The sequence below is a fragment of the Pseudophryne corroboree genome, chromosome 5 (assembly GCF_028390025.1).
Source record: "Pseudophryne corroboree isolate aPseCor3 chromosome 5, aPseCor3.hap2, whole genome shotgun sequence".
Taxonomy (NCBI): domain Eukaryota; kingdom Metazoa; phylum Chordata; class Amphibia; order Anura; family Myobatrachidae; genus Pseudophryne; species Pseudophryne corroboree.
The window spans coordinates 434,733,489-434,759,058 of NC_086448.1; positions in this window are offsets into that span (position 1 = coordinate 434,733,489).

The window sequence follows — 25,570 nt, forward strand, 5'->3', positions numbered from 1 at the left end:
CTTGGCAAAGCGAATGAAGGGATCCATCCACAAGTCCCACCTGCCTAGCAGAATCGCTCCGTCTTAGCTCCTCCTTCAATTTATCCAGCTGCTTCTGCAAAAGCCTGATGAGGGGAATGACCTGACTCAAGCTGGCAGTGTCTGAACTGACTTCACGTGTGGCAAGTTCGAAGGGTTGGAGAACCTTGCACAAGACGTTAATCATTCTCCACTGCGCTTGAGTCAGGTGCATTACCCCTCCTTTGCCTATATCGTAGGTGGATGTATAGGCTTGAATGGCCTTTTGCTGCTCCTCCATCCTCTGAAGCATATAGAGTGTTGAATTCTACCTCGTTACCACCTCTTGCTTCAGTTGATGGCGGGGCTGGTGACGGTTTGCTGGTGCTCCAGTCTTCGGCGCGCAGTGGCAGAATACCGAAAGTGGCCCACAATTTTTCGGGCCACTGACAGCATCTCCTGCACACCCCTCTTATTTTTCAAAAAATTCTGCACCACAAAATTAATTGTATGTGCAAAACATGGGACATGCTGGAATTTGCCCAGATGTAATGCACGCACAATATTGGTGGCATGGTCCTATATCACATATCCCCAGAAGAGTCCAATTGGGGTAAGCCATTCTGCGATGATGTTCCTCAGTTTCCGTAACAGGTTGTCAGCTGTGTGCCTCTTAAGGAAAGCGGTGATACATAGCATAGCCTGCCTAGGAACGAGTTGGCATTTGCAAGATGCTGCTACTGGTGCCGCTGCGGGAGGCCATACATCTACCCAGTGGGCAGTTACAGAACCTAGATGGGATTTGATACCGGGGACAGACTATCTTCTTCAAATCTCTAAGTGCCACTGAACTAATGGTATATACCGGACGCACCTCTAACACCAACATAGCTGTCAAGGACTCAGTTATCCGCTTTGCAAAAGGATGACTGCTGTCATATTTCATCTTCCTCGCAAAGGACTGTTGGACAGTCAATTGCTAACTGGAAGTAGTACAAGTGGTCTTCTGACTTCCCCTCTGGGATGACGATCAACTCCTAGCAGAAACAACAGCAGCGGCAGCAACAACCGTAACACTCAAGGTTCCTACGGAGGATTCCGGTTAGGAGAGAATTCCATCAATCTTGACAGTGACATGGCCTGCAGGACTACGGACGTTCCTGACTGAGGAAGAAGTTGACGTTAAGGGAGTTGGTGGTGTGGCTTGCAGGAGCATGGGTACAGGAGGATGAAGGGATTTAGGTGTCAGTTGACTGCTTATGCTCTTACCCAAAGTTTTATAACTTGACACTGACTTCTGATAAATGTGCAGCCGGTGACATATAAGAGAGGATGTTCCGAGGTGGTTAACATCCTTACCCCCTACTTATTACAGATTGACAGAGGCAACAGATGGCTTGACACCTGTTGTCCAGATTTGTGGAGAAATAATTCCACACCGAAGAGGTGGCTTTTTTGGTAGTTTGCCCAGGCATCACAATGGGCTTCTTCGTCCCAAGGACAACAGGTGTCTCACCTGGTGCCTGACTTAAACAAACCACATCACCATCAGAATCCTCATCGTCAACTTCCTCCTCAGCACCAGCAACACCCATATCCTCATCCTGGTGTACTTCAACAGTGACGTCTTCAATTTGAATATCAAGAACTGGACTGTGGGTGCTCTTTCCAGCACTTGCAGGGGGCGTGCAAATGGTGGAAGGAGCCAACTCTTACCGTCCAGTGTTGGGAAGGTCAGGCATCGCAACCGCCGACACACTTGGACTCTCCTTGGGGATTTGTGATACCATCTCAGAGCACACAGTTCTTTTGTGAGCTCTTTCCAGATTACCTCTTTTAATTTTTCTAGCGGGAGGATGTGGGCTTCCATCGTCATGTGAAGCTGAACCACTAGCCATGTACATAGGCCAGGGCCTCAGCCATTCCTTGCCACTCCCTGTCGTAAATGGCATATTGGCAAGTTTACGTTTCTCCTCAGACGATTGAAATTTATTTTTTCGGTTCTTTTTACTGAACTTTGTCTTTTTGGATTTTACATGCCTTCTACTATCACATTGGGCATCGGCCTTGGCAGACGACGTTGATGGCATTTCATCGTCTATGTCATGGCTAGTGGCAGCAGCTTCAGTACTAGGAAGAAGTGGTTCTACTTGATCTTTCCCTATTTTCTCCTCAAAATTTTTGTTCTCCAATATTTTTTGGGAGTTATATGAGACGATATGCGGCACAGGAATGACTGGAATGATTGATGAGACAGGACACTACCACTGGTCTGATGCAGCACAAAAGGTTGTTGTTATAATTATTATACTGCAGCAGTGGACATATAGCAGCAGCATATATCGTCACTGGAATTACGGATGACACAGGACACTACCACTGGTCTGATGCAGCACAACAGGTTGTTGTTATAATTGTTATACTGCAGCAGTGGACATATAGCAGCAGCGTATATCGTCACTGGAATTACTGATGACACAGGACACTACCACTGGTCTGCACAACACAGCACCACTTTATACAGCTACACTGGATATATGGCAGCAGAGAACACCAACACTGTGAATGGCTGGACTGATGCAGCACAATACACTGACTACACTGGACTGGTCTGCACAATACAGCACCACTTATACAGCTACACTTGATATATGGCAGCAGAGAGCACCAACACTGTGAATGGCTGGACTGATGCAGCACAATACACTGACTACACTGGACTGGTCTGCACAATACAACACAACAAAGCACCACTTATACAGCTACACTGGATATATGGCAGCAGAGAACACCAACACTGTGAATGGCTGTACTGATGCAGCACAATACACTGACTATACTGGACTGGTCTGCACAATACAGCACCACTTATACAGCTACACTGGATATACGGCAGCAGAGAACACCAACACTGTGACTGCCTGGACTAATGCAGCACAATACACTGAGTGACTACACTGGACTGGACAACACTTGCCACCCCACTTTCCCGCCCCAACACACAGACACTGAACACTGAGGACACGTCCTCTCTATACACTCTTTGGGACTGGAGTGAAAATGGCCGCGACGCGTGGCTCCTTATATGGAATCCAAATCCCGCGAGAATCCGACAGCGGTATGATGACGTTTTGCCATGTTCAGGTTTTCGAGTCAGGCGGGAAAACCCGAGCCGGACTCGGATCCAGGCTCGGAAGGCAAAGTTTGGTAGGGTTTGGTTCTCTGAGAACCGAACCCGCTCATCTCTATTTTTAATCAGTTCACCATTTGCTTTAGAAAAACTAAATTTTATAGGTTTTATAACCATCATATTTTATATTGAACCTTATTAATATTGGAGTATTATCAGTTAAGAACACTAACATTGTTGATTTTATTATATGGCAAAGCACAGAATTGTTAGATTAATACTATAAGATTAAATTATATGTGAAAAATATCTGAAATGTGTTTCTGCTATTGATTTAATTTATTCTTCTACCACTATATTCAATTAGTGGTAGAAGAATGAGTGCTGGCATTGGGGCTAATTGGATAGCCCGGGCAGGTCAATTAGCCGCGGTAAAGTAACACAGCGAAAAAACTATCCTAAGTTCATGTGTATCAAGTTCAGGTGTATCGCACTGCTTTTGTAACAGTAACACCTTTATTACATAAGCGTGTACATGGGGGATCCAGGAAAAAATGACAGGGGGGGCACCATGACTTGGAGGGTACTTTGTACGCCAAAAGCAAGCATGCTCCTGGTCAAGTGGATGTGGCCCCACAATAATAAGCATGGCTTCAAAGGGAATGCTGTATCCATGAGCTAGTGGGTGACAGGAATCATTGACAGGGAGAGTCAGTTTGTGACATGGAGAAGGTGACAAGAAGAGGCAGAGGGTGATAGGGAGAGGCAGAGTGTTACGGAGAGAGGGTGATGCTTTGGAAAGGAAGAGGGTAACAGGAGAGAGAGGCGAATGTCGAGATAGTGATGCAGGGGAAAGGCAGTGTGTGAAAGGAAAGGAAGACAGGGAGAGGAAGTGGATGATGAGAGGGAGAAAGTGACGGCAGAGGCAGTGGGAGATGGAGAGGGTAACAGGTAGAGGTATTCGGTGACAGGAAGAGGGTGACAGGGAGAGGCAATGGATGACACCAGGTAGAAGTTGACGTAGAGAGGCAGTGGATGATATATAGGGGGGCACTGGGCTGGATGGAAAGAGGCAGTGACATGGTGAGAAGGGGTGGCACTATGTTGGAGAAGGGGTACACTGGGCTTAATAAGGGAGACAATACCCAGGCTGGTAGAGTGGGAGACATTGGGATAGTAGGGGGGGTCAGTGAGATGGTGGGGGATGCTAGGCAGGATGGGAAGGGTGCAGGGGGATCCCTGTGACTGAACTGGCTGGATGGTTCTATGTGGGGGCAATGACATCGATGGGCGCAGTGGGCTGGTGGTGGGCACACAGAGAATTACCCCTATGCACTGATATACCATGCCTGTGTCCCCACACTACACTGTTGATTGCCCCCTGCCATGGGAACTGTTCACTGGTACCGGCCTTGAGATGAGCGGATGGAAGGTACCAGGGGTAGGACAGGGAGCGGACCTTTACCTGAGGTCAATTATGGAGATCTGGGTGCAGGCGGTGAGGAGCAGGATGCTGGCCACAATCAGAGTCTTGAGTCAGATGGCGGGAGGAGCTGAAGATCTGGGTGCTGGCGGGGAGCAAGACGCCAGCCATAATCACCGCAGCAAGACACCGGCCACATTCAAGAGCAGGACGGGAGGAGGAGCTGTAGATCCGGGTGCAAGCAGGGAGCAGGACGCCGGCAGCAGTCACAGCAGCAGAACACGGGACAGACAGGGGGAACTCAAGGAGGATGCACGCTGAAAACTGCTCCCAGTTGGCCACCATACAGAAACAGGAAGTGCAGTTTAGCAACAGGACTGCACCATCTCTGCCCGTACTGCAGTGGCCACGGAGGTTGGAGCGTCCCATTTTCCCCATCAGTGTTGCTGCACCAAAAATAGAAAAAAATCTTCGAAATGACAAGGGGGGGCACGTGCCTTGGTGCCCCCCCCCCCCCCTGAGCCTGCCACTGAGTGTATGTGTGTATATATATATATATATATATGGATTTTTTTGAGGAGCGCTCTATTAGAATTACAGTGGGGCAAAAAAGTATTTGGACAGCCACCGAATGTGCAAGTTGACCCACTTAAAAAGATGAGAGAGGTCTGTTATTTCCATCATAGGTACACTTCAACTGTGAGAGACAGAATCTGAAAAAAAAAATCCAGGAAATCACATTGTATGATTTTTAAACAATTTGATTTTTAAACAATTTACTTGTATATTCTTGTGGAAAATAATTTTTTGGACACCTACCAAGCAGCAAGATTTCTGGCTCTCACAGACCTGTTACTTCTTCTTTAAAAAGCTCTTCTATCCTCCACCTGTATTAATGGCACCTGTTTGAACTGGTTATCTGTATAAAAGACACCTATCCACACCCTCAAACAGTCAGACTGCTACCTCTCCACCATGGCCAAGACCAGAGAGCTGTCTAAGGACACCAGGGACAAAATTGTAGAGCTGCACAAGGCTGGGATGAGCTACTCAACAATAGGCAAGCAGCTTGGTGAGAAGAGATCAACTGTTGGCGCAATTATTAAAAAATGGAAGAAGTACAAGATCACTGACATTCTCCCTCGACCTGGGGTTCCATGCAAGATCTCACCTTGTGAGGTATCAATGATCTTGAGAACGGTGAGGAATCAGCCCAGAACTACACGGGGGACCTGGTCAATGACCTCAAGAGAGCTGGGACCACAGTCACAAAGGTTACCATTAGTAACACACTACGTCATCATGGATTGAAATCCTGCAGCGCCCAAAAGGTCCCCCTGCTTAAGCCAGCACATGTCCAGGCCCATCTAAAGTTTGCCAGTGACCATCTGGATGATCCAGAGGAGGATTGGGAGAATGTAATGTGGTCAGATGAGAGCAAAATTGAACTTTTTGGTATAAACTCCACTTGCCGTGTTTGGAGGGAGAAGAATGATGAATGGCATCCCAAGAACACCATACCCACTGTGAAGCATGGGGGTGGAAACATCATGCTTTGGGGCTGCTTTTCTGCAAAGGGGACAGGATGACTGATTCATATTAAGGAGAGGATGAATGGGGCCATGTATCGTGAGATTCTGGGCAAAAACCTCCTTCCCTCAGTAAGAGCATTGAAGATGGAACGTGGCTGGGTCTTCCAGCATGACAATGACCCCAAACACACCGCCCAGGCAACTAAGGAGTGCTTCATAAGAAGCATTACAAGGTTCTGGAGTGGACTAGCCAGTCTCCAAACCTCAACCTAATAGAAAATCTGTGGAGGGAGTTGATAGTCCGTGTTGCCCGGCGACTGCCCCAAAACATGACAGATCTAGAGAAGATCTGCATGGAAGAGAGGGCCCAAATACCTGCTACAGTGTGTGCAAACCTGGTCAAGAACTACAGGAAACTTTAACCTCTGTAATTGCCAACCAAGGTTATATTACAAAGTATCGAGTTACACTTTTTGATTGTCCAGATATTTATTTTCCGCAAGAATATACTAATACATTTTTTTAAAATCATATAATGTGATTTCCTGTTTTTTTTTTCCAGATTCTGTCTCTCACAGTTGAAGTGTACCTATGATGGAAATTACAGACTTCTCTCATCTTTTTAAGTGGGTCAACTTGCACATTCGGTGGCTGTCCAAATACTTTTTTGCCCCACTGTACCTCATAACTGGGGTTATCAGTCTTGCTGTGATGTGACCTCCAGTCTACAATCTTAGAAGGAGGAGTTCGTGAAAGAAATGTCTGTACACTTGCTCTTATGTGGACCACCACTGGATGTTAGTGGTGGATGAAACATTTTATGAACATACTGTATATACCACTACAGTTTCAGATTTTTTTTTATAAATTTTAATAAATTTGTATATTGGAACCTATTGATTGCTTTTTTAAATAAGATTATATTTGGACATTTTGTCACTCTATTGTATAATTAGGGGTGTTATGACAGCCCCAGGGTGCCAATTTCACTATTGCTGTATATATATATATATATATATATATATTAGAGATGAGCGGGTTCGGTTTCTCTGAATCCGAACCCGCCAGAACTTCATGTTTTTTTTCACGGGTCCGAGCGACTCGGATCTTCCCGCCTTGCTCGCGCCCGAACGTCATCATGACGCTGTCGGATTCTCGCGAGGCTCGGATTCTATCGCGAGACTCGGATTCTATATAAGGAGCTGCGCGTCGCCGCCATTTTCACACGTGCATTGAGATTGATAGGGAGAGGACGTGGCTGGCGTCCTCTCCGTTTAGAATAGATTAGAGAGACACTTGATTTACTAATTTTGGGGAGCATTAGGAGTACTCAGTACAGTGCAGAGTTTTGCTGATAGTGACCACCAGTTTTATTTATAATCCGTTCTCTGCCTGAAAAAAGCGATACACAGCACACAGTGACTCAGTCACATACCATATCTGTGTGCACTGCTCAGGCTCAGGCCAGTGTGCTGCATCATCTATTATCTATATATAATATTATATATATCTGATTATCTGTCTGACTGCTCAGCTCACACAGCTTATAATTGTGGGGGAGACTGGGGAGCACTACTGCAGTGCCAGTTATAGGTTATAGCAGGAGCCAGGAGTACATAATATATTATATAGTGAGTGACCACCAGACACACAGTGCAGTTTATTTAATATATCCGTTCTCTGCCTGAAAAAAGCGATACACACAGTGACTCAGTCAGTCACATACCATATCTGTGTGCACTGCTCAGGCTCAGGCCAGTGTGCTGCATCATCTATATATATTATATATCTGTCTGACTGCTCAGCTCACACAGCTTATAATTGTGGGGGAGACTGGGGAGCACTACTGCAGTGCCAGTTATAGGTTATAGCAGGAGCCAGGAGTACATAATATTATATTAAAACAGTGCACACTTTTGCTGCAGGAGTGCCACTGCCAGTGTGACTAGTGACCAGTGACCTGACCACCAGTATATATAATATTAGTAGTATACTATCTCTTTATCAACCAGTCTATATTAGCAGCAGACACAGTACAGTGCGGTAGTTCACGGCTGTGGCTACCTCTGTGTCGGCACTCGGCAGCCCGTCCATAATTGTATATACCACCTAACCGTGGTTTTTTTTTCTTTCTTTATACATACATACTAGTTACGAGTATACTATCTCTTTATCAACCAGTCTATATTAGCAGCAGACACAGTACAGTGCGGTAGTTCACGGCTGTGGCTACCTCTGTGTCGGCACTCGGCAGCCCGTCCATAATTGTATATACCACCTAACCGTGGTTTTTTTTTCTTTCTTTATACATACATACTAGTTACGAGTATACTATCTCTTTATCAACCAGTCTATATATTAGCAGCAGACACAGTACAGTGCGGTAGTTCACGGCTGTGGCTACCTCTGTGTCGGCACTCGGCAGCCCGTCCATAATTGTATATACCACCTAACCGTGGTTTTTTTTTCTTTCTTTATACATACATACTAGTTACGAGTATACTATCTCTTTATCAACCAGTCTATATATTAGCAGCAGACACAGTACAGTGCGGTAGTTCACGGCTGTGGCTATCTCTGTGTCGGCACTCGGCAGCCCGTCCATAATTGTATATACCACCTAACCGTGGTTTTTTTTTCTTTCTTTATACATACATACTAGTTACGAGTATACTATCTCTTTATCAACCAGTCTATATATTAGCAGCAGACACAGTACAGTGCGGTAGTTCATGGCTGTGGCTACCTCTGTGTCGGCACTCGGCAGCCCGTCCATAATTGTATAAACCACCTAACCGTGGTTTTTTTTTCTTTCTTTATACATACATACTAGTTACGAGTATACTATCTCTTTATCAACCAGTCTATATATTAGCAGCAGACACAGTACAGTGCGGTAGTTCACGGCTGTGGCTACCTCTGTGTCGGCACTCGGCAGCCCGTCCATAATTGTATATACCACCTAACCGTGGTTTTTTTTTCTTTCTTTATACATACATACTAGTTACGAGTATACTATCTCTTTATCAACCAGTCTATATATTAGCAGCAGACACAGTACAGTGCGGTAGTTCACGGCTGTGGCTACCTCTGTGTCGGCACTCGGCAGCCCGTCCATAATTGTATATACCACCTAACCGTGGTTTTTTTTTCTTTCTTTATACATACATACTAGTTACGAGTATACTATCTCTTTATCAACCAGTCTATATATTAGCAGCAGACACAGTACAGTGCGGTAGTTCACGGCTGTGGCTACCTCTGTGTCGGCACTCGGCAGCCCGTCCATAATTGTATATACCACCTAACCGTGGTTTTTTTTTCTTTCTTTATACATACATACTAGTTACGAGTATACTATCTCTTTATCAACCAGTCTATATATTAGCAGCAGACACAGTACAGTGCGGTAGTTCACGGCTGTGGCTACCTCTGTGTCGGCACTCGGCAGCCCGTCCATAATTGTATATACCACCTAACCGTGGTTTTTTTTTCTTTCTTTATACATACATACTAGTTACGAGTATACTATCTCTTTATCAACCAGTCTATATATTAGCAGCAGACACAGTACAGTGCGGTAGTTCACGGCTGTGGCTACCTCTGTGTCGGCACTCGGCAGCCCATCCATAATTGTATATACCACCTAACCGTGGTTTTTTTTTCTTTCTTTATACATACATACTAGTTACGAGTATACTATCTCTTTATCAACCAGTCTATATATTAGCAGCAGACACAGTACAGTGCGGTAGTTCACGGCTGTGGCTACCTCTGTGTCGGCACTCGGCAGCCCGTCCATAATTGTATATACCACCTAACCGTGGTTTTTTTTTCTTTCTTTATACATACATACTAGTTACGAGTATACTATCTCTTTATCAACCAGTCTATATATTAGCAGCAGACACAGTACAGTGCGGTAGTTCACGGCTGTGGCTACCTCTGTGTCGGCACTCGGCAGCCCGTCCATAATTGTATATACCACCTAACCGTGGTTTTTTTTTCTTTCTTTATACATACATACTAGTTACGAGTATACTATCTCTTTATCAACCAGTCTATATATTAGCAGCAGACACAGTACAGTGCGGTAGTTCACGGCTGTGGCTACCTCTGTGTCGGCACTCGGCAGCCCGTCCATAATTGTATATACCACCTAACCGTGGTTTTTTTTTCTTTCTTTATACATACATACTAGTTACGAGTATACTATCTCTTTATCAACCAGTCTATATATTAGCAGCAGACACAGTACAGTGCGGTAGTTCACGGCTGTGGCTACCTCTGTGTCGGCACTCGGCAGCCCGTCCATAATTGTATATACCACCTAACCGTGGTTTTTTTTTTTTTCTTTATACATACATACTAGTTACGAGTATACTATCTCTTTATCAACCAGTCTATATTAGCAGCAGACACAGTACAGTGCGGTAGTTCACGGCTGTGGCTACCTCTGTGTCGGCACTCGGCAGCCCGTCCATAATTGTATATACCACCTAACCGTGTTTTTTTTTTCTTTCTTTATACATAAATACTAGTTACGAGTATACTATCTCTTTATCAACCAGTCTATATATTAGCAGCAGACACAGTACAGTGCGGTAGTTCACGGCTGTGGCTACCTCTGTGTCGGCACTCGGCAGCCCGTCCATAATTGTATACTAGTATCCAATCCATCCATCTCCATTGTTTACCTGAGGTGCCTTTTAGTTGTGCCTATTAAAATATGGAGAACAAAAATGTTGAGGTTCCAAAATTAGGGAAAGATCAAGATCCACTTCCACCTCGTGCTGAAGCTGCTGCCACTAGTCATGGCCGAGACGATGAAATGCCAGCATCGTCGTCTGCCAAGGCCGATGCCCAATGGCATAGTACAGAGCATGTCAAAACCAAAACACCAAATATCAGTAAAAAAAGGACTCCAAAACCTAAAATAAAATTGTCGGAGGAGAAGCGTAAACTTGCCAATATGCCATTTACCACACGGAGTGGCAAGGAACGGCTGAGGCCCTGGCCTATGTTCATGGCTAGTGGTTCAGCTTCACATGAGGATGGAAGCACTCAGCCTCTCGCTAGAAAACTGAAAAGACTCAAGCTGGCAAAAGCACCGCAAAGAACTGTGCGTTCTTTGAAATCCCAAATCCACAAGGAGAGTCCAATTGTGTCGGTTGCGATGCCTGACCTTCCCAACACTGGACGTGAAGAGCATGCGCCTTCCACCATTTGCACGCCCCCTGCAAGTGCTGGAAGGAGCACCCGCAGTCCAGTTCCTGATAGTCAGATTGAAGATGTCAGTGTTGAAGTACACCAGGATGAGGAGGATATGGGTGTTGCTGGCGCTGGGGAGGAAATTGACCAGGAGGATTCTGATGGTGAGGTGGTTTGTTTAAGTCAGGCACCCGGGGAGACACCTGTTGTCCGTGGGAGGAATATGGCCGTTGACATGCCAGGTGAAAATACCAAAAAAATCAGCTCTTCGGTGTGGAGGTATTTCACCAGAAATGCGGACAACAGGTGTCAAGCCGTGTGTTCCCTTTGTCAAGCTGTAATAAGTAGGGGTAAGGACGTTAACCACCTCGGAACATCCTCCCTTATACGTCACCTGCAGCGCATTCATAATAAGTCAGTGACAAGTTCAAAAACTTTGGGTGACAGCGGAAGCAGTCCACTGACCAGTAAATCCCTTCCTCTTGTAACCAAGCTCACGCAAACCACCCCACCAACTCCCTCAGTGTCAATTTCCTCCTTCCCCAGGAATGCCAATAGTCCTGCAGGCCATGTCACTGGCAATTCTGACGAGTCCTCTCCTGCCTGGGATTCCTCCGATGCATCCTTGCGTGTAACGCCTACTGCTGCTGGCGCTGCTGTTGTTGCCGCTGGGAGTCGATGGTCATCCCAGAGGGGAAGTCGTAAGCCCACTTGTACTACTTCCAGTAAGCAATTGACTGTTCAACAGTCCTTTGCGAGGAAGATGAAATATCACAGCAGTCATCCTACTGCAAAGCGGATAACTGAGTCCTTGACAACTATGTTGGTGTTAGACGTGCGTCCGGTATCCGCCGTTAGTTCACAGGGAACTAGACAATTTATTGAGGCAGTGTGCCCCCGTTACCAAATACCATCTAGGTTCCACTTCTCTAGGCAGGCGATACCGAGAATGTACACGGACGTCAGAAAAAGACTCACCAGTGTCCTAAAAAATGCAGTTGTACCCAATGTCCACTTAACCACGGACATGTGGACAAGTGGAGCAGGGCAGGGTCAGGACTATATGACTGTGACAGCCCACTGGGTAGATGTATGGACTCCCGCCGCAAGAACAGCAGCGGCGGCACCAGTAGCAGCATCTCGCAAACGCCAACTCTTTCCTAGGCAGGCTACGCTTTGTATCACCGCTTTCCAGAATACGCACACAGCTGAAAACCTCTTACGGCAACTGAGGAAGATCATCGCGGAATGGCTTACCCCAATTGGACTCTCCTGTGGATTTGTGGCATCGGACAACGCCAGCAATATTGTGTGTGCATTAAATATGGGCAAATTCCAGCACGTCCCATGTTTTGCACATACCTTGAATTTGGTGGTGCAGAATTTTTTAAAAAACGACAGGGGCGTGCAAGAGATGCTGTCGGTGGCCAGAAAAATTGCGGGACACTTTCGGCGTACAGGCACCACGTACAGAAGACTGGAGCACCACCAAAAACTACTGAACCTGCCCTGCCATCATCTGAAGCAAGAAGTGGTAACGAGGTGGAATTCAACCCTCTATATGCTTCAGAGGTTGGAGGAGCAGCAAAAGGCCATTCAAGCCTATACAATTGAGCACGATATAGTAGGTGGAATGCACCTGTCTCAAGTGCAGTGGAGAATGATTTCAACGTTGTGCAAGGTTCTGATGCCCTTTGAACTTGCCACACGTGAAGTCAGTTCAGACACTGCCAGCCTGAGTCAGGTCATTCCCCTCATCAGGCTTTTGCAGAAGAAGCTGGAGGCATTGAAGAAGGAGCTAAAAGGGAGCGATTCCGCTAGGCATGTGGGACTTGTGGATGCAGCCCTTAATTCGCTTAACAAGGATTCACGGGTGGTCAATCTGTTGAAATCAGAGCACTACATTTTGGCCACCGTGCTCGATCCTAGATTTAAAGCCTACCTTGGATCTCTCTTTCCGGCAGACACAGGTCTGCTGGGGTTGAAAGACCTGCTGGTGACAAAATTGTCAAGTCAAGCGGAACGCGACCTGTCAACATCTCCTCCTTCACATTCTCCCGCAACTGGGGGTGCGAGGAAAAGGCTCAGAATTCCGAGCCCACCCGCTGGCGGTGATGCAGGGCAGTCTGGAGCGACTGCTGATGCTGACATCTGGTCCGGACTGAAGGACCTGACAACGATTACGGACATGTCGTCTACTGTCACTGCATATGATTCTCTCAACATTGATAGAATGGTGGAGGATTATATGAGTGACCGCATCCAAGTAGGCACGTCACACAGTCCGTACTTATACTGGCAGGAAAAAGAGGCAATTTGGAGGCCCTTGCACAAACTGGCTTTATTCTACCTAAGTTGCCCTCCCACAAGTGTGTACTCCGAAAGAGTGTTTAGTGCCGCCGCTCACCTTGTCAGCAATCGGCGTACGAGGTTACATCCAGAAAATGTGGAGAAGATGATGTTCATTAAAATGAATTATAATCAATTCCTCCGCGGAGACATTGACCAGCAGCAATTGCCTCCACAAAGTACACAGGGAGCTGAGATGGTGGATTCCAGTGGGGACGAATTGATAATCTGTGAGGAGGGGGATGTACACGGTGATATATCGGAGGGTGAAGATGAGGTGGACATCTTGCCTCTGTAGAGCCAGTTTGTGCAAGGAGAGATTAATTGCTTCTTTTTTGGGGGGGTCCAAACCAACCCGTCATATCAGTCACAGTCGTGTGGCAGACCCTGTCACTGAAATGATGGGTTGGTTAAAGTGTGCATGTCCTGTTTTGTTTATACAACATAAGGGTGGGTGGGAGGGCCCAAGGACAATTCCATCTTGCACCTCTTTTTTCTTTTCTTTTTCTTTGCATCATGTGCTGATTGGGGAGGTTTTTTTGGAAGGGACATCCTGCGTGACACTGCAGTGCCACTCCTAGATGGGCCCGGTGTTTGTGTCGGCCACTAGGGTCGCTAATCTTACTCACACAGTCAGCTACCTCATTGCGCCTCTTTTTTTCTTTGCGTCATGTGCTGTTTGGGGAGGGTTTTTTGGAAGGGACATCCTGCGTGACACTGCAGTGCCACTCCTAGATGGGCCCGGTGTTTGTGTCGGCCACTAGGGTCGCTAATCTTACTCACACAGCTACCTCATTGCGCCTCTTTTTTTCTTTGCGTCATGTGCTGTTTGGGGAGGGTTTTTTGGAAGGGACATCCTGCGTGACACTGCAGTGCCACTCCTAGATGGGCCCGGTGTTTGTGTCGGCCACTAGGGTCGCTAATCTTACTCACACAGCTACCTCATTGCGCCTCTTTTTTTCTTTGCGTCATGTGCTGTTTGGGGAGGGTTTTTTGGAAGGGACATCCTGCGTGACACTGCAGTGCCACTCCTAGATGGGCCCGGTGTTTGTGTCGGCCACTAGGGTCGCTAATCTTACTCACACAGCTACCTCATTGCGCCTCTTTTTTTCTTTGCATCATGTGCTGTTTGGGGAGGGTTTTTTGGAAGGGACATCCTGCGTGACACTGCAGTGCCACTCCTAGATGGGCCCGGTGTTTGTGTCGGCCACTAGGGTCGCTAATCTTACTCACACAGCTACCTCATTGCGCCTCTTTTTTTCTTTGCGTCATGTGCTGTTTGGGGAGGGTTTTTTGGAAGGGACATCCTGCGTGACACTGCAGTGCCACTCCTAGATGGGCCCGGTGTTTGTGTCGGCCACTAGGGTCGCTAATCTTACTCACACAGCTACCTCATTGCGCCTCTTTTTTTCTTTGCGTCATGTGCTGTTTGGGGAGGGTTTTTTGGAAGAGACATCCTGCGTGACACTGCAGTGCCACTCCTAGATGGGCCCGGTGTTTGTGTCGGCCACTAGGGTCGCTTATCTTACTCACACAGCGACCTCGGTGCAAATTTTAGGACTAAAAATAATATTGTGAGGTGTGAGGTATTCAGAATAGACTGAAAATGAGTGTAAATTATGGTTTTTGAGGTTAATAATACTTTGGGATCAAAATGACCCCCAAATTCTATGATTTAAGCTGTTTTTTAGTGTTTTTTGAAAAAAACACCTGCATCCAAAACACACCCGAATCCGACAAAAAAAATTCGGTGAGGTTTTGCCAAAACGCGTTCGAACCCAAAACACGGCCGCGGAACCGAACCCAAAACCAAAACACAAAACCCGAAAAATTTCAGGCGCTCATCTCTAATATATATATATATATATAGATGGATTTTTTGAGGCGCGCTCTATTAGAATTACCTCAAGCTTACTGTTTAGACATTAGGAATTAAATCTGAACATCCAATGTTTTACCAAATAAAAAAAAATCATTATTAAAATGTTATTAAAATAACATATTATTAAAAATGTATTTTTACAGACGACTTTTCACCAGAAGTACATTAATATACCAATTTACAGACTTTCATTTTGCCATTCATTTCGTACAGCATAAAAATGATAGACAATGCTTTTTTCAACCAATGCGTTTCATCTATGGTGACTTCTTCAGGGTGTCTTTAATTAATATAAAAAGAAAGAAAGAAAACAAAGGATATCTTTTAACAATTCAACAATTACTTTAAGTTATAGATAATAAAGATGTTTCATAATTTAACAATACTTGGTATGGGAATGTATATAATATATAGTTACATGTAAAGAGAAAAATCATACAGAATTTATACAGTCAGCCAAAATTAATACAATAAAAAATGTCTGATCTTGTATCCATTTATTATTAATAAGCCTTTTTATATACATGATTTATTTCTTAATGATGGTCGGCTTAAAGACTCCTTAGTAAATATAGTATATATATATATATATATATATATACTGCTCAAAAAAATACAGGGAACACTTAAACAACACAATGTAACTCCAAGTCAATCACACTTCTGTGAAATCAAACTGTCCACTTAGGAAGTAACACTGATTGTCAATCAATTTCACATGCTGTTGTGCAAATGGAATAGACAACAGGTGGAAATTAAAGGCAATTAGCAAGACACCCCCAATAAAGGAGTTGTTCTGCAGGTGGTGACCACAGACCACTTCTCAGCTCCTATGCTTTCTGGCTGATGTTTTGGTCACTTTTGAAATCTGGCGGTGCTTTCACTCTAGTGGTAGCATGAGATGGAGTCTACAACCCTCACAAGTGGCTCAGGTAGTGCAGCTCATTCAGGATGGCACATCAATGCGAGCTGTGGCAAGAAGGTTTGCTGTGTCTGTCAGCGTAGTGTCCAGAGCATGGAGGCGCTACCAGGAGACAGGCCAGTACACCAGGAGACGTGGAGGAGGCCGTAGGAGGGCAACAACCCAGCAGCAGGACCGCTACCTCCGCCTTTGTGCAAGGAGGAACAGGAGGAGCACTGCCAGAGCCCTGCAATATGACCTCCAGCAAGCCATAAATGTGCATGTGTCTACTCAAACGATCAGAGACAGACTCCATGAGGGTGGTATGAGGGCCCGACGTCCACAGGTGGGGGTTGTGCTTACAGCCCAACATCGTGCAGGACGTTTGGCATTTGCCAGAGAACACCAAGATTGGCAAATTCGCCACTGGCGCCCTGTGCTCTTCACAGGTGAAAGCAGGTTCTCACTGAGCACATATGACAGATGTGATAGAGTCTGGAGACGCCAAGGAGAATATTCTGCTGCCTGCAACATCCTCCAGCATGACCGGTTTGGCAGTGGGTCAGTAATGGTGTGGGGTGGCATTTCTTTGGTAGGCCGCACAGCCCTCCATGTGCTCGCCAGAGGTAGCCTGACTGCCATTAGGTACCGAGATGAGATCCTCAGATCCCTTGTGAGACCATATGCTGGTGCGGTTGGCCCTGGGTTCCTCCTAATGCAAGATAATGCTAGACCTCATGTGGCTGGAGTGTGTCAGCAGTTCCTGCAAGATGAAGGCATTGATGCTATGGACTGGCCCGCCCATTCCCCAGAACTGAATCCAATTGAGCACATCTGGGACATCATGTCTCGCTCCATCCACCAACACCACGTTGCACCACAGACTGTCCAGGATTTGGCGGATGCTTTAGTCCAGGTCTGGGAGAAGATCCCTCAGGAGACCATCCGCCACCTCATCAGGAGCATGCCCAGGCATTGTAGAGAGGTCATACAGGCACGTGGAGGCCACACACACTACTGAGCCTCATTTTGACTTGTTTTAAGGACATTACATCAAAGTTGGATCAGCCTGTAGTGTGTTTTTCCACTTTAATTTTGAGTGTGACTCCAAATCCAGACCTCCATGGGTTAATAAATTTGATTTCCATTGATAATTTTTGTGTGATTTTGTTGTCAGCACATTCAACTATGTAAAGTACAAAGTATTTAATAAGCATATTTCATTCATTCAGATCTAGGATGTGTTATTTTAGTGTTCCCTTTATTTTTTTGAGCAGTTTTATATATATATATATATATGAAAACCAGGAACACCCTTATCTTGTGCTGTAAAATTGCTGCCTTCTGAAACCGTCCTGCTGTTAGCCAGGATCCGACCAAACTACCTCCAAAACAATGTATCAGATGGCGCTAATACTCACTTCTTTGCTTAACCAGCCAAACAATTGACCACATCAATGAATAAATAATAACAATTTATTAAAAGCACATATTGCTAAAAGAGATGACCCTTTCACAAACACATAACATTGATGAGTGTCAGATGATAAAATGAAGGGTATATATTCTCTCTTCCACACTGACGCGTTTCGTCCTTAGCGGACTTCTTCAGAGGGGTGATCAATACAGCTATTTACTCCAAAATGACAATCACATAAATCTTCAGGCCCTTAGACCATTTACCAGTACAGGTTTGTATGACAATTTTAAAAGTTTGAAAGACTTCTGTCTTAATTCGTGAGGGTCAATTTATTAAACTCTGAAAAATAGCCCCACTCAGGGAGAGGCTCAAAAAATGATTCGTATATATCCCCAAAAGGACCACAGATTCCAGTGTGCTCCTGTGTGCTCTCCCAAAGTAAATATTAGCGCCATCTGATACATTGTTTTGGATAAATATATATATATATATATATAGTCCAGCACAGACTCGGCACTCCAATAGAGAAACAAAGCTTGGTCCGGTGCCCTCATAACTGCATGGCAGCAGTAAATATAGAATCCTCATCAGCGGCACACAGGACACAGTCACAGAGGCATTGAATGGATATCAACGTTTCAAACCTTTACTGGTTTTTCGTCAGGATACAGATAACAAACAAACATAAGTGACTTACCTATATACCCGCCACCATACACGTGTGGGACCCGTTCACCGGCGCCGGATGCAGCTTCCGGGGTCGGGCGCCCGCCTATGACGTCATCGCACGTCCGTGCGCTTGTTGTCACGGCAATACAAACACCACTGTGACATTACACTGAAATAGAGCATAGAAGTACAGATAAACCGACCAAAGCATCAATCACTTGATCAAAAAGCACAAAAAGAATCATTATACAGACTGTAATAATTATGTTAAAGGGGCCAACATGATGTAAAGATAATATATGTATTGTTCACAATTGGCAAATCTAATTGTTAACCCCTTAGATTATTGAATATCGAGAGTGGGTTAACGCTATATTTATCAAATATTTTATATTTAAAACGATCTTATATTACAAAGAGCAAATGAAATAGATTAAAATTAATCAAATAAAGCAGAATAGCGGTAGCATCTCATTTAACCCTCTAGGTGCTATTACATCTAGTTTATTAATCCAAAAGGATTCTTTCCTCAGAAGTAATTTACCACGGTCACCCCCTCTACGTAGAGGAGGGACATGATCAATCATGCGATATTTCAAGCTCGTCAGGCTATGTTTAGCCTCAGCGAAATGTCTCGCCACTGGTTGATCTTTAATACCACCTGCCGATGCCGCCCTAATTGCCGACCTGTGAAGGGTCATGCGTTCCTTGAATTTCCTGATTGTCTTGCCTATGTATGATAGCCCGCAAGCATAAATCAATTGATATATTACATAGGTACTCTCACATGTTAAGCGGTGTCTAATTAAATATTTTTTACCGGAATGTGGATGAAAAAACGAGTCGCCTGATAGCAGAAATCCACATGTGGTACAGGAGCATTTGAAACAACCATTTTTGGCCTGGGGTAAGAAGGTTTTTACAGTGGTTGGTACTAAGCCAGGTAGATCTGTCTTAACTAGAGATGAGCGGGTTCGGTTCCTCGGAATCCGAACCCGCCCGAACTTCATGTTTTTTTTCACGGGTCCGAGCGACTCGGATCTTCCCGCCTTGCTCGGTTAACCCGAGCGCGCCCGAACGTCATCATGACGCTGTCGGATTCTCGCGAGGCTCGGATTCTATCGCGAGACTCGGATTCTATATAAGGAGCCGCGCGTCGCCGCCATTTTCACTCGTGCATTGAGATTGATAGGGAGAGGACGTGTCTGGCGTCCTCTCCATTAGAATAGAGATAGATTAGATAGAGAGAGAGAGATTGTGCAGAGTCGCAGACAGAGTTAGTTTACCACAGTCAGTGACCAGTGCAGTTGCTAGTTAACTTTTATTTAATATAATATATCCGTTCACTTCTCTCTGCTATATCCGTTCTCTGCCTGAAAAAAAAAACGATACACAGCACAGTCAGTCACACAGTGTGACTCAGTCTGTGTGCACTCAGCTCAGCCCAGTGTGCTGCACAGTCATCAATGTATAAATTAAAAGCTTATAATTAATTGTGGGGGAGACTGGGGAGCACTGCAGGTTGTTAGCAGGAGCCAGGAGTACAATTATATTAATTAACAGTGCACACTTTTGCTGCAGGAGTGGTGACCAGTGCCTGACCACCAGTATAGTATTGTTGTATACTACTAATATCTCTTTAAATATCAACCAGTCTATATTAGCAGCAGACACAGTACAGTGCGGTAGTTCACGGCTGTGGCTACCTCTGTGTCGGCACACGGCAGGCAGTCCGTCCGACCAGAATTGTATTATTTATTATTATATACCTACCACCTAACCGTGGTTTTTTTTTCATTCTTTATACCGTCATAGTGTCATCCTAATTGTTACGAGTATACTACTATCTCTTTATCAACCAGTGTACAGTGCGGTAGTTCACGGCTGTGGCTACCTCTGTGTCGGCACACGGCAGGCAGTCCGTCCGACCAGAATTGTATTATTTATTATTATATACCTACCACCTAACCGTGGTTTTTTTTTTCATTCTTTATACCGTCATAGTGTCATCCTAATTGTTACGAGTATACTACTATCTCTTTATCAACCAGTGTACAGTGCGGTAGTTCACGGCTGTGGCTACCTCTGTGTCGGCACACGGCAGGCAGTCCGTCCGACCAGAATTGTATTATTTATTATTATATACCTACCACCTAACCGTGGTTTTTTTTTCATTCTTTATACCGTCATAGTGTCATCCTAATTGTTACGAGTATACTACTATCTCTTTATCAACCAGTGTACAGTGCGGTAGTTCACGGCTGTGGCTACCTCTGTGTCGGCACACGGCAGGCAGTCCGTCCGACCAGAATTGTATTATTTATTATCATATACCTACCACCTAACCGTGGTTTTTTTTTTCATTCTTTATACCGTCATAGTGTCATCCTAATTGTTACGAGTATACTACTATCTCTTTATCAACCAGTGTACAGTGCGGTAGTTCACGGCTGTGGCTACCTCTGTGTCGGCACACGGCAGGCAGTCCGTCCGACCAGAATTGTATTATTTATTATTATATACCTACCACCTAACCGTGGTTTTTTTTTTCATTCTTTATACCGTCATAGTGTCATCCTAATTGTTACGAGTATACTACTATCTCTTTATCAACCAGTGTACAGTGCGGTAGTTCACGGCTGTGGCTACCTCTGTGTCGGCACACGGCAGGCAGTCCGTCCGACCAGAATTGTATTATTTATTATTATATACCTACCACCTAACCGTGGTTTTTTTTTCATTCTTTATACCGTCATAGTGTCATCCTAATTGTTACGAGTATACCACTATCTCTTTATCAACCAGTGTACAGTGCGGTAGTTCACGGCTGTGGCTACCTCTGTGTCGGCACACGGCAGGCAGTCCGTCCGACCAGAATTGTATTATTTATTATTATATACCTACCACCTAACCGTGGTTTTTTTTTTCATTCTTTATACCGTCATAGTGTCATCCTAATTGTTACGAGTATACTACTTTCTCTTTATCAACCAGTGTACAGTGCGGTAGTTCACGGCTGTGGCTACCTCTGTGTCGGCACACGGCAGGCAGTCCGTCCGACCAGAATTGTATTATTTATTATTATATACCTACCACCTAACCGTGGTTTTTTTTTTCATTCTTTATACCGTCATAGTGTCATCCTAATTGTTACGAGTATACTACTATCTCTTTATCAACCAGTGTACAGTGCGGTAGTTCACGGCTGTGGCTACCTCTGTGTCGGCACACGGCAGGCAGTCCGTCCGACCAGAATTGTATTATTTATTATTATATACCTACCACCTAACCGTGGTTTTTTTTTTCATTCTTTATACCGTCATAGTGTCATCCTAATTGTTACGAGTATACTACTATCTCTTTATCAACCAGTGTACAGTGCGGTAGTTCACGGCTGTGGCTACCTCTGTGTCGGCACACGGCAGGCAGTCCGTCCGACCAGAATTGTATTATTTATTATTATATACCTACCACCTAACCGTGGTTTTTTTTTTCATTCTTTATACCGTCATAGTGTCATCCTAATTGTTACGAGTATACTACTATCTCTTTATCAACCAGTGTACAGTGCGGTAGTTCACGGCTGTGGCTACCTCTGTGTCGGCACACGGCAGGCAGTCCGTCCGACCAGAATTGTATTATTTATTATTATATACCTACCACCTAACCGTGGTTTTTTTTTTCATTCTTTATACCGTCATAGTGTCATCCTAATTGTTACGAGTATACTACTATCTCTTTATCAACCAGTGTACAGTGCGGTAGTTCACGGCTGTGGCTACCTCTGTGTCGGCACACGGCAGGCAGTCCGTCCGACCAGAATTGTATTATTTATTATTATATACCTACCACCTAACCGTGGTTTTTTTTTTCATTCTTTATACCGTCATAGTGTCATCCTAATTGTTACGAGTATACTACTATCTCTTTATCAACCAGTGTACAGTGCGGTAGTTCACGGCTGTGGCTACCTCTGTGTCGGCACACGGCAGGCAGTCCGTCCGACCAGAATTGTATTATTTATTATTATATACCTACCACCTAACCGTGGTTTTTTTTTTCATTCTTTATACCGTCATAGTGTCATCCTAATTGTTACGAGTATACTACTATCTCTTTATCAACCAGTGTACAGTGCGGTAGTTCACGGCTGTGGCTACCTCTGTGTCGGCACACGGCAGGCAGTCCGTCCGACCAGAATTGTATTATTTATTATTATATACCTACCACCTAACCGTGGTTTTTTTTTCATTCTTTATACCGTCATAGTGTCATCCTAATTGTTACGAGTATACTACTATCTCTTTATCAACCAGTGTACAGTGCGGTAGTTCACGGCTGTGGCTACCTCTGTGTCGGCACACGGCAGGCAGTCCGTCCGACCAGAATTGTATTATTTATTATTATATACCTACCACCTAACCGTGGTTTTTTTTTTCATTCTTTATACCGTCATAGTGTCATCCTAATTGTTACGAGTATACTACTATCTCTTTATCAACCAGTGTACAGTGCGGTAGTTCACGGCTGTGGCTACCTCTGTGTCGGCACACGGCAGGCAGTCCGTCCGACCAGAATTGTATTATTTATTATTATATACCTACCACCTAACCGTGGTTTTTTTTTTCATTCTTTATACCGTCATAGTGTCATCCTAATTGTTACGAGTATACTACTATCTCTTTATCAACCAGTGTACAGTGCGGTAGTTCACGGCTGTGGCTACCTCTGTGTCGGCACACGGCAGGCAGTCCGTCCGACCAGAATTGTATTATTTATTATTATATACCTACCACCTAACCGTGGTTTTTTTTTCATTCTTTATACCGTCATAGTGTCATCCTAATTGTTACGAGTATACTACTATCTCTTTATCAACCAGTGTACAGTGCGGTAGTTCACGGCTGTGGCTACCTCTGTGTCGGCACACGGCAGGCAGTCCGTCCGACCAGAATTGTATTATTTATTATTATATACCTACCACCTAACCGTGGTTTTTTTTTTCATTCTTTATACCGTCATAGTGTCATCCTAATTGTTACGAGTATACTACTTTCTCTTTATCAACCAGTGTACAGTGCGGTAGTTCACGGCTGTGGCTACCTCTGTGTCGGCACACGGCAGGCAGTCCGTCCGACCAGAATTGTATTATTTATTATTATATACCTACCACCTAACCGTGGTTTTTTTTTTCATTCTTTATACCGTCATAGTGTCATCCTAATTGTTACGAGTATACTACTATCTCTTTATCAACCAGTGTACAGTGCGGTAGTTCACGGCTGTGGCTACCTCTGTGTCGGCACACGGCAGGCAGTCCGTCCGACCAGAATTGTATTATTTATTATTATATACCTACCACCTAACCGTGGTTTTTTTTTTCATTCTTTATACCGTCATAGTGTCATCCTAATTGTTACGAGTATACTACTATCTCTTTATCAACCAGTGTACAGTGCGGTAGTTCACGGCTGTGGCTACCTCTGTGTCGGCACACGGCAGGCAGTCCGTCCGACCAGAATTGTATTATTTATTATTATATACCTACCACCTAACCGTGTTTTTTTTTTCATTCTTTATACCGTCATAGTGTCATCCTAATTGTTACGAGTATACTACTATCTCTTTATCAACCAGTGTACAGTGCGGTAGTTCACGGCTGTGGCTACCTCTGTGTCGGCAGTCGGCAGGCAGTCCGTCCATCCATAATTGTATTATTATTATAATATATACCACCTAACCGTGGTTTTTTTTTCATTCTTTATACCGTCGTCATAGTGTCATACTAGTTGTTACGAGTATACTACTATCTCTTTATCAACCAGTGTACAGTGCGGTAGTTCACGGCACAAACAGAATGTGCACAAACTGGCTTTATTCTACCTAAGTTGCCCTCCCACAAGTGTGTACTCCGAAAGAGTGTTTAGTGCCGCCGCTCACCTTGTCAGCAATCGGCGTACGAGGTTACATCCAGAAAATGTGGAGAAGATGATGTTCATTAAAATGAATTATAATCAATTCCTCCGCGGAGACATTGACCAGCAGCAATTGCCTCCACAAAGTACACAGGGAGCTGAGATGGTGGATTCCAGTGGGGACGAATTGATAATCTGTGAGGAGGGGGATGTACACGGTGATATATCGGAGGGTGAAGATGAGGTGGACATCTTGCCTCTGTAGAGCCAGTTTGTGCAAGGAGAGATTAATTGCTTCTTTTTTGGGGGGGGTCCAAACCAACCCGTCATATCAGTCACAGTCGTGTGGCAGACCCTGTCACTGAAATGATGGGTTGGTTAAAGTGTGCATGTCCTGTTTTGTTTATACAACATAAGGGTGGGTGGGAGGGCCCAAGGATAATTCCATCTTGCACCTCTTTTTTCTTTTCTTTTTCTTTGCATCATGTGCTGATTGGGGAGGGTTTTTTGGAAGGGACATCCTGCGTGACACTGCAGTGCCACTCCTAGATGGGCCCGGTGTTTGTGTCGGCCACTAGGGTCGCTAATCTTACTCACACAGTCAGCTACCTCATTGCGCCTCTTTTTTTCTTTGCGTCATGTGCTATTTGGGGAGGGTTTTTTGGAAGGGACATCCTGCGTGACACTGCAGTGCCACTCCTAGATGTGCCCGGTGTTTGTGTCGGCCACTAGGGTCGCTAATCTTACTCACACAGTCAGCTACCTCATTGCGCCTCTTTTTTTCTTTGCGTCATGTGCTGTTTGGGGAGGGTTTTTTGGAAGGGCCATCCTGCGTGACACTGCAGTGCCACTCCTAGATGGGCCCGGTGTTTGTGTCGGCCACTAGGGTCGCTTATCTTACTCACACAGCGACCTCGGTGCAAATTTTAGGACTAAAAATAATATTGTGAGGTGTGATGTGTTCAGAATAGGCTGAAAATGAGTGTAAATTATGTTTTTTGAGGTTAATAATACTTTGGGATCAAAATGACCCCCAAATTCTATGATTTAAGCTGTTTTTTAGGGTTTTTTGAAAAAAACACCCGAATCCAAAACACACCCGAATCCGACAAAAAACATTCGGTGAGGTTTTGCCAAAACG